At 41.2% G+C, this 12,877-nt stretch overlaps 1 protein-coding gene across 1 annotated transcript in view; it reads left to right on the top strand.

Moving 5' to 3' along the window:
* The window catches only part of LOC150076450 (voltage-dependent calcium channel gamma-7 subunit-like), a 305,179-nt gene that overhangs the window by 80,977 nt on the left and 211,325 nt on the right, over window positions 1–12,877 (top strand). The gene's annotated exons all lie outside the window — the stretch shown is intronic.

The raw sequence follows: 12,877 nt of genomic DNA, 5'->3' as shown, positions 1-12,877 counted from the left end.
CACATACAGATCAGTTAACTGAATTGCAAGGACATCAGAGAAATGATCGTTGAGTATATTATGAAGGCAAGGGGTTGATCAGAAAATGTGATGTTTTCCAGCCCTAGGTCAATGCGTACATTGAGAACATAACTGTGATGTTGAACTGCCGCATACTTGATATGATTGAAAATGGCCCTGGAACGGCAGAATGCAATCGTGTCCACGGTATCCCAACTTAAAAAAAAGACCAAAAATAAATAACGCTTGTTTGAACAGTTTTCTGATTGGTTTTAATATCTTACTACGTATCAATTGACTTTGTTCTCTGTTTCCATAGTCACCTCAGCGCAGGATAAATTCATAACCCTGAATAAGCATATAAAATCGTTTCAATAATTATAAAAAGTGTATTCGTAGTATAGTATAAGTGTCTGAATAATGACGGCACCTGGAAGGTCATTTCAACTCCGCTGTGTTTCGCTGGTGACAGAGGACATGCCTGTAAAAACATGAAGAAACCATTTCGGGTTAAATTAGGAATTCAATTTGAAGAAAATTTTGTTTAGAGTTAGATGTTTCCTTAAAAGTAGGGAAACCATTTTGAAATAGAGAACCTGATGTAAATAAGTAAGGCACTGCTCAATTATTTGCAAGAAAAGGAATTATACCTTAGACGAATAGCTATACAAAACTGTTTTGTAACAAAATAAATTTAGAAAATATACAGAATTATGCAAATAATTACATATTCAGAAAAAGGGAATTAAACCGTTAAGTTCATAAAATGTTCAGTCTAACAATTAATGTCCAAAACATGATCAGGTGTTCAACGGAATAAATTTTATAAATTAATGACGTTGTTTTTATCCATGAGAGTACATAACGTTCAAGTTTTGATTAGAATGAAATAAACATTGAAGATGGTAAAGAGCATACTTTACTACAAAATCGGATACAGGACATGATATTGACCCGTACCCGAGTCTGTGTGTGCGCGGTGTAAGGAAATCAGGCGACAACTGAGCGTTGTTATGGGCCTATATGTGAGAGCTTGAAGGACAGGGTGGATACTCTCGAAGGATCTAAATTGAGGTGCCCATCAAGCTCAGCTGCCCACATCAACGCCAGAGCATGCACTTGGGCATCACGCAACACAGCGGCAACCCCCAAGGCAGAATGCGGTGGTCCTACAGGAACTAGTGGTTGTTGGTAACTATTGTCAAGGAAACGGGGAACATCCTTTGTAAAAAGGATAGGTGAAACAGGACCAGGGTATGTCTGCCAGGGGCGAAGGTTGATGACGTTGTAGAGCGGATATCATCTTTTAAGAGCACAAAAGGTGATATAGTTGTACACGTTGGCAGTAATGATATTAAGAGTAGGAGACCGGCGGAATTACTTAACAAGTACAGGTCACTGTTGAAAAAAAGCCGCGAATTAGGGTTAAATTTGAAAGTGTCTGCAATTCTGCCCAGACACGATAGGAGGGAGCATATGATGAGAGCCTTGTTGATCAATTCGGCCCTGGAAAGATTGTGCAAGGTTCAAGCGGTAGAATTTTTTTTCAGCGTGGTCTGTGCTTGTTAACAGGAGAGACTGCTTCTACAGGGATGGGATACACTTAAATAGAAAGGGTGCAAGAATATTTGCTGATGCTATCGAGGCAGTGTTAGGTGGGTCGGAAAACTGCTAGATTGGATACAAGGACTAATAGATTAACAGTAACCACTGGCAGAGGTGAAAGTGATTCTTGCACTGCTTCTATTGGAATGAGCAGCAGCCTGGAAAACAAGATGCAGGATATTTCAAAGATTGCTGGGAGTCATTGCGGTACAAATAAACATCGGTTGTGTTAGAGCAGCTAAGAATAGGAACAGTACACCTAGCATTGGTGTACATGCATGTATACTTGCGTGCACACCAATGCTAGGAGTTTAGTAAATGAATTTGAGGTATTGCTCAAAACATCAAAGGCGGATACTGTTGGGATATCAGAGACGTAGTGTCACACAGATATAAGGAATGCAGAACTGGAATTTGGGGAGTACAATGTGTATAGACAGGATAGGGAGGGGTTATGCTATTAGTTAAGAAACACAAAATCCAAGGAAGGGAAGCCAGTCGACATCGCTGGACAGTGCAGTGTCGAATCAGTTTGGTGTAACATAAGCATTTGTAGATCAAAATTGAGAGTAGGAGTGTGCTGTAGGACTAAAGACTTTGATGCGTATAATAAGAAACTGTACAGGGAAATAGAATGGCCAGTAAATCAGCCTTACAATGAACGATTTTAATTTCCCAGATCGACTGTAATTTGTGGGTTGGTCACTCACACACTAGCAAGGATTTTTTGTGGATTTATTGGATGATTGTTTTCTACATCAGCATGTTCGGGCGGCAACTAGAGGGAGTAATACTCTTGATTTGATTATCAGTAGTGATTCTTCATGCATTAAGAATCTGCAGATAAAGAAACCATTAGGTGGCAGTGATCAGTGTGCTGAAGTTGGATTTACTCAAAGAGGTAACTACCATTATGGGTAAAGGGAAGGGTTTTTGCTTTCGTAAAGGCGACTACGATGGCCTGAGACAATATTTAAATTCTATACAGTGGGACCAACTGATGATGTTACCAACAGCAAATTCAAAATGGGAAGCATTCAAAGAACTTATCTTGGAAGCTACTAGGCTATACATAGCAACTAAGAAATATTGTTCAAGGTTTAGTCCTAAATGGATGTCAGGTGAACTAATGAGACATATGGCAGAGAAGAAATGCATGGGATACATATAAATTAACATGTGACACAAAAGCCTATGATAGATATAAGCTGGTCTGTAACCAAGTTACAAAGGAGGTTAGGCAGGCGAAGGCAGGGCAGATTACGAGAAATCTTTGTCAAAGGATGCAAAGAAAAACACCAAAGAGTTCTTATGTAAACTATAAGGAAGGGGATGAATCAGATTGGTCCACTTGATATCGATGGTTCAACTGTTGATGATTCTGCTCAGGTAGCTAACAAACAAAATGAATATTTTGCATCGACATTCACACATGAGTTATTCAGGGAGGGGAATGCCAGAGGTGTATTCAACTCTGGCAGTAAGCTAGATAATCTTGTAATAACTGGGAGTAAAGTGGAGGAGAAATTGTTGAATATAAACACAACAATATATGTCAATAGGTGACAAGAGAGTATTTGCCGAATGTAAGGGAATTCAGGAAAAAGGAACTATTGTGGTTTGCTCCTGGACTATATGGAACATACCTTTTGTCAGGTCACGGCAGCCTGAATAGCAAGCTGTATAAACCTGGACTGTCTCCTTCCCCTCTTTGTCCATATCCTTTTGGAGTGTCACTATTATACCGACCTACGGAATGAACTACAACTCATTACTGGTTCCTAAGACAGGGAGAATAAGCCTTTTCTGATCCAATCACAAGTTGCATTTGAAGCTTTTAATTTATTTGCAACACGAGAATTTAAACGACGAGAGGAAACGAGAGCTGCTGCCCTGAGATAGCCTGAATCCGAATCAAGAGAAAGACTTGAACAACGACTGAAATTATCTCTGGAGACTTGAACAAGGACTGACATTATTTCTGAAGACTTGATCAAAGACTGACATCCTCTTTGCAGACTTTCTAAAGAACTGCTATCCAGAAAGATTTGATTAATATATTGTACTTCAATATTTCAAAGAAGCTTCAACTGCTACTTCGTGCATTTTGTCTCACGAACTTGTGGTGATACATCGTGATGGAAATTAAATCCTTATTGATTGGAGTGGCGAACCTACTGTGTTAGAAATCGTAAATAGTGTATGTAGTTTGACTCTAGTGCTTCAGCTGTGCCATGACATTGGATACCTATCTAACAATGAAATTAAGGATTGCTGCAACTACCGAACCTTTTCCTGGTCCGTTGTAGAGTTCTGATATGCCTTTGCTCTAAGAGGATTTCCTATCAAACGATGGGAATGCCAGAGAAATCTTCAACGTTGGAAGAGCTACCCTTGAAGCTGAAGGATCTATTGAGGATGCGCCTCGACATCTCCTAATCCTGCTCACAGGATAGGAATTGCTAATCCTAAATTAGGATAGGATTGCACCACGACATGTGGCTTCTACAAAGGCTGAAAATTGCCTCCACCTTTTTTTTTCTCTTATCTTTTCTCAATTTCTCTTAACTTCCTTTCATTACGGCGGGTCCCTTCTCTGACCCCCCGCTGCACTTTCCTTCCCCACCACCCCTAACTTTTCCAGCTATTTTTTATTTATTTAGAAGAAGAAGAAATCTTTATTGTATACAAAATGCATATGCCGTACACAATACCCTTCACAGCTAGAAGCCAGGGGTTTACAGTAAAGGTTAACACAAGGTAAAAGTCTAATATAAAGGTTACAAAGGCTAATACACTGCAATAAACAAGGATGAGATTGGAGAAAAAATAATCTTATTACTAATTATACAAGTGTAATGAAATGAAAGCAAATGGAAAATTTACATATGAACGTAAATACACAACAGCATGTTATCATGCTAATTTATCCTCCAGGGAGCAGTCCTCTTACAGTGTTGGAGTCATCTGAGCAGGCGCAGAAAGTTGGAGCAATGTAGTCAGGGATCCATGGGAGTGATGGACAGGTCCTTGGGAGCAGGTTCTAATGCCCTGTGACATGGTCCTGAGAACGAAGTCGATGGAGTAAGTTCTGCCTGTATTTTTTATCCATTGCGAACTTGTAGAGGTCCCCATCCAAGGAGTATACGTACTGCAGCATTTGCACGGGTATGAAGCGATCGGATAACTTTAACCGGTTTGGGGTGGCCTGGAGGACTGGATTGGCCCGAAGGCTTGGGACCGGGATCCTCCAACCGCAGTTGGCCCAGAAGTCTGGGTGCGAAATAATGCCAACCATCATTTTTACAGAAAAGACGAGTCTTCTCTCATGGATAATGGCAGGAAGACGTCTGATGTTTAGAGATGTTGCCATCTGGGTGGTCCTTCGTGCAGGGGGAAGTCGGAATTTCCATGTGGCCCACTTCAATAGCCAAAATTCGCCCGCAAAAATCCGTCTTAGATGCGTTGCGGCAGTTGAGGTCCAGACTTCTGCTCCATAAAGAATGACCGGATAGACACACGTCTTAATATACCTGCACCCAACGGCCTGGTCATCGACATGCATAAGTTGTTGCTTAAGCATCCACCGGAGTCGACAGAATTTTTTTTTTGCAGGTGGTCTATGTGTGGTATAAAGGAGAGCTTCTGGTCAAAAATAACGCCCAGGTCGGTGTGTTGCTGCACAGCAGAAATCGCGGATCCTCTTATATTGGGTTGCACCATCGTTGGGTTCCGTTTGAGCGATAAAGTGAGCTGTTTCGACTTCTCACAATTTATTTGAAGGTCGAAACCGGAGAGGAAGGCCTCAAGGTTCTGGATTTTATGTTCGATTACGACATTTGTGTAGTCAGCAGTGTCTCCGGGGTTGATAACAGTGAACAGCTTTATATCATCGGCAAAGGTGATAATATCAGTTCGGCCCGTCACGAAAGGCAGAAGAACGGCTGAGAACAAAATACCAGAGAGGACCCCACCTTGTGGGACTCCAGTTGTAATATTTCTGGTGTAGCGTCGATTGGCATCGCGAACAATAATCGTTCTATTCTCAAGCATTGACTGAATGAACCAGAGCACGTCTCCGCCAATGAAGTAATACTCACGTAATAGCCTTATCAACGCGTGAACGGATACGGAATCAAATGCTGCCTGGACGTCGATATAAGTAACGGTGATTTCCGAACCGTGCTCAAATGCTTCGAGGATCGTGGTAGTGGTACTGACTAGATTTGTAGCGGTGGATCTTGACCGGGTGGCATAGTGGATCTGCGGTGGCTGGTGTGGCATTATTTGTGTGGTTAACGTTTTCAGAAGAGATTTCTCAAATACCTTTAGTAGGCTTGATGCAGAAGAAATAGGCCGGAAGTGACTGGGCTGAGAAGCAGAGCGTATTTTTGGCAGTGGTCTTACTAGATAGACATGCCACATAGGAGGGAAGAATTTTTGATGAAGGATTTTGTTAAATAATGACAGAATGGGATCAACAATAAATGTACTCAGGCATTTCAACATAAACTGAGGAATCCCGTCTGCGCCGGATGCGGCCGTAGGTGCTAAACTGTTTATTGCATCAATCAGTTGATATTTGGTAAGTTGAACTGAATTTAAGAGGTCGGTTGAAATCGGATTGATTGGTAATTCCATTGGTGTGATGGATTCTGGCTGAACCGCAAACCTAGTTATGTGGTCGAGCCAACTGCTCAGATTGAGTGAGTGAATGGCGTCCTCTGATTTGCTTCTATGGAAGGGCTTCCCTTTATTTATGGTAGCCTCTAGGTGAAGTTTTGTTGCCTCCCTCTTATTCCTAATGAAAAGAGCCCTGGCTCGGGATTTATTTATTTTTTTTTCCATTTTCCTTTTCTCCTAACTTTGCCTATCCTGGAACTTTGTTCCGGTATAGACTAGCATGAGGGTAGTAGATCCTGGCCGCCTCCACGTGGCGGGGATGGGGGGTGGGATGCTGTGACCAGGTGTTGCCGCTTCCCACTTGCTAAGAGCCAGGTACCGGCCGACTACATAACAACACAACACATCATAACATTTACACACACAGCACACTACATACAAATGGCCGGTCTTGGCGTGAGCCTCAACACAAGGAGTAATAGCGGCTAATGGGGGAAACCCTGGGGTCCGCCCCAACAACACATGAATATCCCCTGAATATAAACACAAAGACACCTGGGGTGGATGGGATCTATCCAGTTATATTAAAGGAGGCAGCAAAGGAAGTAAGCAAACCCTTAGCTATAATTATGAGAGCTTCCTTGGACTCGGGAAGGTACCCATAACTGAAGATGTGCAAATGTGACCCCAATTCACAGAGGATCAAAGGCTGACACAAGTAATTATAGACCTATGAGTTTAACTTCTGTTGCAGGAAAATTAATGGAGGCACTGGTTAAAGAAGCATTGCAGGATCATCTAGACAAGACTTCAGTATAGCTCGGACACAGCATGGTTTTGTTAAAGGAAAGTCTTCCCTGACCAATTTGATTGGATACTAGGATGCAGTCACAAAAGAACTGGATGCAGGGAATAACTTTGATATTATATATTTGGATCTTAGAAAGGCTTTTGATACTCTTCCTCATGGAAGACTGCTGCACAAATTGGAGCAATGTGGCATTGGAGGCAAACTGCTGCTATGGATAAAGGGATGGTTGAGGGGGAGAAGACAGTGGTAATCAATGGACACTGCTCATTGTGGACTAATGTTATTAGTGGAGTCCCTCAGGGTTCAGTGTTGGGTCCATTATTGTTTTCTGTATTTACAAATGATATTGATGATGGTATATCAAGCTTATGATATTGATGATGGTATATCAAGCTTAATGTCCAAGTTTGCAGATGATTCAAAGGTTGGCAGGGTTGTTAAGGACACTGCTGACGCTATGCTGGTGCAACAGGATCTGGAAAGGTTGAGCAGATGGGCTGAGAGGTGGCAAATGAAGTTTAACATTGACAAACGTAAAGTACTACATATGGGGGAACAGCAACCCCAGAGCAACGTATCAACTCTGTGGTACTACACTGACAGTGGTAGAGAATGAAAAGGACGTGGAGGTAATTGTGCAGGCAGATATGAAGTTCTGAGTAGTGCAGACGGACCGCAAGAGTAGCTCATGGTGTATTGTCAATGATATACAGGAATTTTTCTAGCGGGGATAAGTAGGTGATTATACTCTTGTATAAGGCAATGGTTAGGCCACACCTGTATTCAGGTCTGGAGGCATCAGTTCAAGAAGGGTGTAGAGCTGCTGGCATGAGTACAGAGAAGTGCAACAAGATTAGTGAATGGAACAAAGGGTTGCACTTACGAAGAAAGGCTCAAGTTTTGCAAATTACGGTGGCTGGAGACTGGGCACCGGCGAGGTGATCTGATAGAGGTGTATAAAGCCTTGAATGGTTTGAGCATACTCAATGCCGATGGGACTCTTCCTCTTGCTCAGAATAATCACTTGAGAGGGCATAAATTCAGATTGAGGAAAGATAGATGTGTGGAAATTTGCTTTTAGCCAGCGGGTAGGTGGTTGGTGGAACAGACTTCCATCCCTTGTTGTGGAAGTTGATAGCCTAAATAAATTTAATGCTCAGCTGGACAGGTATTTCGAACGAACGGAGAAGTGAGATGGAAGGGTTTTTTTTTTTTGTTTCCTTTGGCTGATGCTGCATAAGCTTGCTTTTTGCATCATATGCCTTTTGCTAATGCTAGTCGAATATATTAAGTATAGATATTGATAGGTAAATACAAAATAGATTTATAAATCAGACAATGTCTGTCGTCTTTTAAGAAAGACAGAGCCCATCTTTCTTCAAAAATTCTGAAAGGAGTCAAAGAAAGTAGGAGAGAAAATGATAAAAAAATTCATTAATAGAAGTAACGGGACCAGCGACAGACAGTAACTGAACGAAATTGTTTTTAAATATGGCAAAAGAAAAGAACGTGGGTAGAATAATCAACAGAACCGCAAAAACAAAATTCGGAGTTTGAAAGCTAAATAAGCAAGTTTAAAATTTAAAGAACCGTGTGCAGTTAAAAGAAAGCTAGAGAACATACTAGGAGGAAACCATTTAAGTGTTCTAAATAATTTTGTAATTAAGACCACCGAAGCTTCAGCTTTTTTTTTTTTTTTCATTCGAGAAAAAATCTTTTTCTCGAAGCTGAACATTGCCAATAGTATTAAACATAATTAACATTTCATTTATTTAATCGGTTGTCAATTTCTCCCTTGAAGAGCCATTGTGGCTGAAAAGCTATACAGCAATCCTTACTTTATTATAACGGTGGGATTATATTTAGGTGTTCTACATCTCTAAGCAGAAGTACTTATACAGTAATAGTCACAGACTGCATTACCGTACATATTTTTCCAAACAAAAATTAGAACTGAAATAGTTTCCCTATGCCAAATTTTCCTGGAAAGTTGTCAAAAGTAATTTAAAACATGATCATCCTTAACAGAAATTAAAAACTGTACTTCACCCCGATTGTTAATTGCATTACGTGTGTCTGGCATGGAGGATATCAGATTCGTGATAGAATAATTATCTAATTCATGGTACTAGGCACGAATAAAGGTTTCTTGGAGTGTCATCTTGATTCTGCAGCAGTTTTTGTCCAATAACGTGCCAGATGCTGTTTGTGGTGATTCACTCTGAGCTATTTCCTTTCCATTAGCACTGGAATAGAGATCTGGCACAAACAGGTTAGGTGTGGTTGTGAGTTGAGCACCAAAGCAATCATGGTTATGAGGAGTCAATATATTGTGCTTGTAATTGCCTATATTCTTTGGTCGGTTTGCTGGAAGGAAGAAGAATCCAACTTACTGGCGAGAACTGCGACACCCTCGCCTGAGACCAACTAATTCAGCCACGATGCGAAAAAAAAAAGCCCAAAAAATTCCTTGAGTAGCTCACGATTTAGAACTCAGGCCTTTCCACCCAGTGTGGCAAGATGGTGGTTATAAACACTGCCACCGCAATGACATATCGCATGAAAATTGTCACCTAAAGAAAAGTGTTGTATTTGGTATAGAATTAATTATACAGTAAATTTTGTGAAATTGTGTAATGTATACATTGTCTGCTATGTGGCAAATGAGCAAAGTCATGTTGCAAAATGAAATGCAGTTTCCCGAACGTGATCTTTGAAAACAGGCAAAAAAAGACTCCTAAAATATATTTGTACACGTCTCCATTAGTGTTACTTACAAAGTGCATTCTGTTTACTCCTTTGCTGTTTGTACATCCCACACTTACCAGGCTCGATGCAAAATTAGCTGCTGAGTGAATGCAGCCAGGATGATATAACCTCCATCTGATTCGTGGAGGTTATACAGTATTTGGTCTTGTGAAAATCTTCGTCCGACAGGTGTCACTTGCCTTGCATCATAATGCCTCTCCCTCATGGCATTTTGATCTCTGGAGCTTGCAGGGCGATCATAGAGGCTTGTAAGTTTTAAGTCTGTCCTTTGCTGGGGTACTAATCCGCTTTATTCCTTCTCCATATTTTAACATTCCCGGCTCCACGTTTCTTTTAAAGATTTCTTTGTACAGAAGAGAGGCCCTGGGTGCCAAGCGTTCCGTGGCCAAGTGATTTCTAAAAGCGATTTTTAAGTCGAGCATTTGAGCGAACAGATTCTATTTTTTGTTTCAAAAAGCGTTTTCTTGATTTTTATTTGTATATCAGAATAGTACTTTCGCTCTACAAGAAGTAGGCAAAGGCCCAGAAAGGGAATCCACCTTTCTGCTTCTTTTTTCTATAAATACTAATTACTAACTCAGCGGATTGGTCACCTCGTGGCGGGGCCGGTAACCTGGGTGGAAAAGAAACCCCCAGGGCCAAAAGGAGCCATCATGGGTTCTACAAATTTTCCACCCTTTGAGCTTTCAAGCTCAAGGCAAGAATCCTGTCATGAAGACAAGGAAAATAGTCAACCTAAAAGGCTTCGAACAGAAGCATACTGTTCAGACATCCCTAATTTTTTGGTGATACACTCTGTCTACCCAGTCTGTGGGTAAGTTATCTCCATTAATGATTCAAAGACATCTAGAATCTATTGCAGGATCACCAAAAATGGTAAAGCGACTACAATAGGGATATCTCCTGATTGAAACAGCCACCACCAAACATTCGGAATGGCTATTAAAGACAACGACAGTTGGTGGGTTGCCAGTATCTGTTACTCCTCACAATATCTTAAATTCATCAAAAGGCGTCATCACAAATGGGACTTAATTACAGTGTCTGAGGAGGCATTAGTACAAGAACTTAGCAATCAAAAGATAATCAGTGCTAAATAGTGACAAAAAAAAATGGAAATCTCATTCCAACTCATTCCATTATTAACTTTTAGTATTCCTGATTTACCATCCTCGGTAAAAGCTGGATATTTAAACTGCCGAATTCGTCCATACATCCCGAATCCTCTTGGCTGTTTTAAATGTCAGAAATAATAGGGGTATACCGCTAGGTGGCGGAGATGACAGCAGTGTAATATTTGTGCTCCGTCTATTTGTCTATTTTTACTTAACAATTAGTCATTTACTAGATATGATTAATACCGATAGAAAGCGTATGACTCCCTCCATCTGAATATTCCAACAGAAGAAGAAATTAATGCTCAGGTAAAGTTTTATTAATGATTTTCTGCATGTTTATCACTTGCTATTTCATCCTCGTTCACCTGCAAGTGTCGCTCAAGGTCACACACCCTGCTGCGCTAAAGAATTAGGCACTACCGCGTAGAGCTAAAGTCAGAAAGAGCTTTCCTACAACAGCCAACCCTCCCTGGAGGATTAAAGAATTCAGTTTGCTATTACAATTTACCCTTCAGCATGGAAAAACAACCAACGGATTCAACGGAACTGACGTGCAGCGTTTGTATGACAGCAAATAAATACACGATCAAATGTTCACGGTGCAGAATCATAATTGGAAGTTGCTGTTCTCAAGTGGATATAGTGCGTTTAAATCAGAAACGACGCAAGAAGTTTCTGTGCACAAGTTGTAAGTCCACAAATGAAAATGATAGAACGGAACAACTGAATAAAACAACTGAAGCGCCACAAGGTATCATAGACACTAGTGACTCAGAAAATGAAGACCCCTCCTCACCGTCCGCTAGCAACCATACGGTAACGGAGCGGAACAGGAAACTAAATCACTCCTTAGCTCAAATCTTAGGCTGTGACACATGCCCAGAAGAATGTGAACACAAGAAAACAAGTGACGACCCCCAGGATATTTGTAACATTTTAGACCACACTATAGAAGCAAGCTGTATTGCATTTCAGACAGAAGATAAAAACGAAGCGAAGAACAACCAATTAGCCAACGACATACGGAGGCAGGGAGACTTACTAGAAGAACTCCTTCTCCCCATTTTCAAAACTCTCCAGGACATCCAAAAGGAAAATCACGAACTAAGAGAGCAAAACATTAAACTAATTGCCAGTCAAAAAGTAATGGATAAGAAACTAGACACCGTCCTAACACAGCTACAACATATTAACAGACGACATAATCAGACAGCTGAAAACTTACGAGCTGGCCCTGCTACCCATCTTAAAGAATCAAATAAAGAGCATGATACTCGTCTCAGGACTACCCTCCCAGGCGAAATAAAAACAGTATTGCACGAAGCTGTTCCCCGCAGAGAACAGATACGCTCTGAAATTGTAGAAAGTACTGAAAACTACTTCCCGAACAGAAGAAATCCAGACCGCAGAACGGAAAACAGAGCAGTGACAACAGTCGCTAGCACTGCGTTACCCGCAAGCCAACCCTGCATAGATATGAATCGCTGTTCTAACTTAGAGCCATATGCACCGAAACAACCTACCTACGCACAGAGGGTTACTCTCCCATCAAAATCGGCTGACCAAAGTTCTACTAAAAGAGAAAGCCACCTGCTACCTACCAATCAGCAACATGATGCAACGCGACCAAACGGAGATCCTATGGATAAAATCGCTGTTTCCTCGCCGAGGTTTCCCACAGGATATCGTCCTTGCCTTGCCGAAAAGTACAACATCACTTCGGTTCAAACGAGAGGGAAAATATTTGTGTCGCGAATCAACCCCAATATTACTCCTGGTGTCATCAGAGAAATGTGTGTTGAGGGAATTGGTATCGATGTTGAGGTACGTCAAGTACGAACCAGACACCCTGCCTACTCCTCCTTCACCATCTCTTGCCCCATTAATTGTGAAGCCCAACTACTGAACAGAAATATATGGCCCAGTGGCACCCTCGTTAAAAGATACAGAG

Source organism: Mastigoproctus giganteus, chromosome 13 (assembly GCF_048544385.1).
Source record: "Mastigoproctus giganteus isolate SK-2022 chromosome 13, ASM4854438v1, whole genome shotgun sequence".
NCBI classification, from domain to species: Eukaryota; Metazoa; Arthropoda; class Arachnida; order Uropygi; family Thelyphonidae; genus Mastigoproctus; species Mastigoproctus giganteus.
Note: the sequence above shows the minus strand (reverse complement) of the source record. Positions and strands in the feature narration are given on the sequence as shown.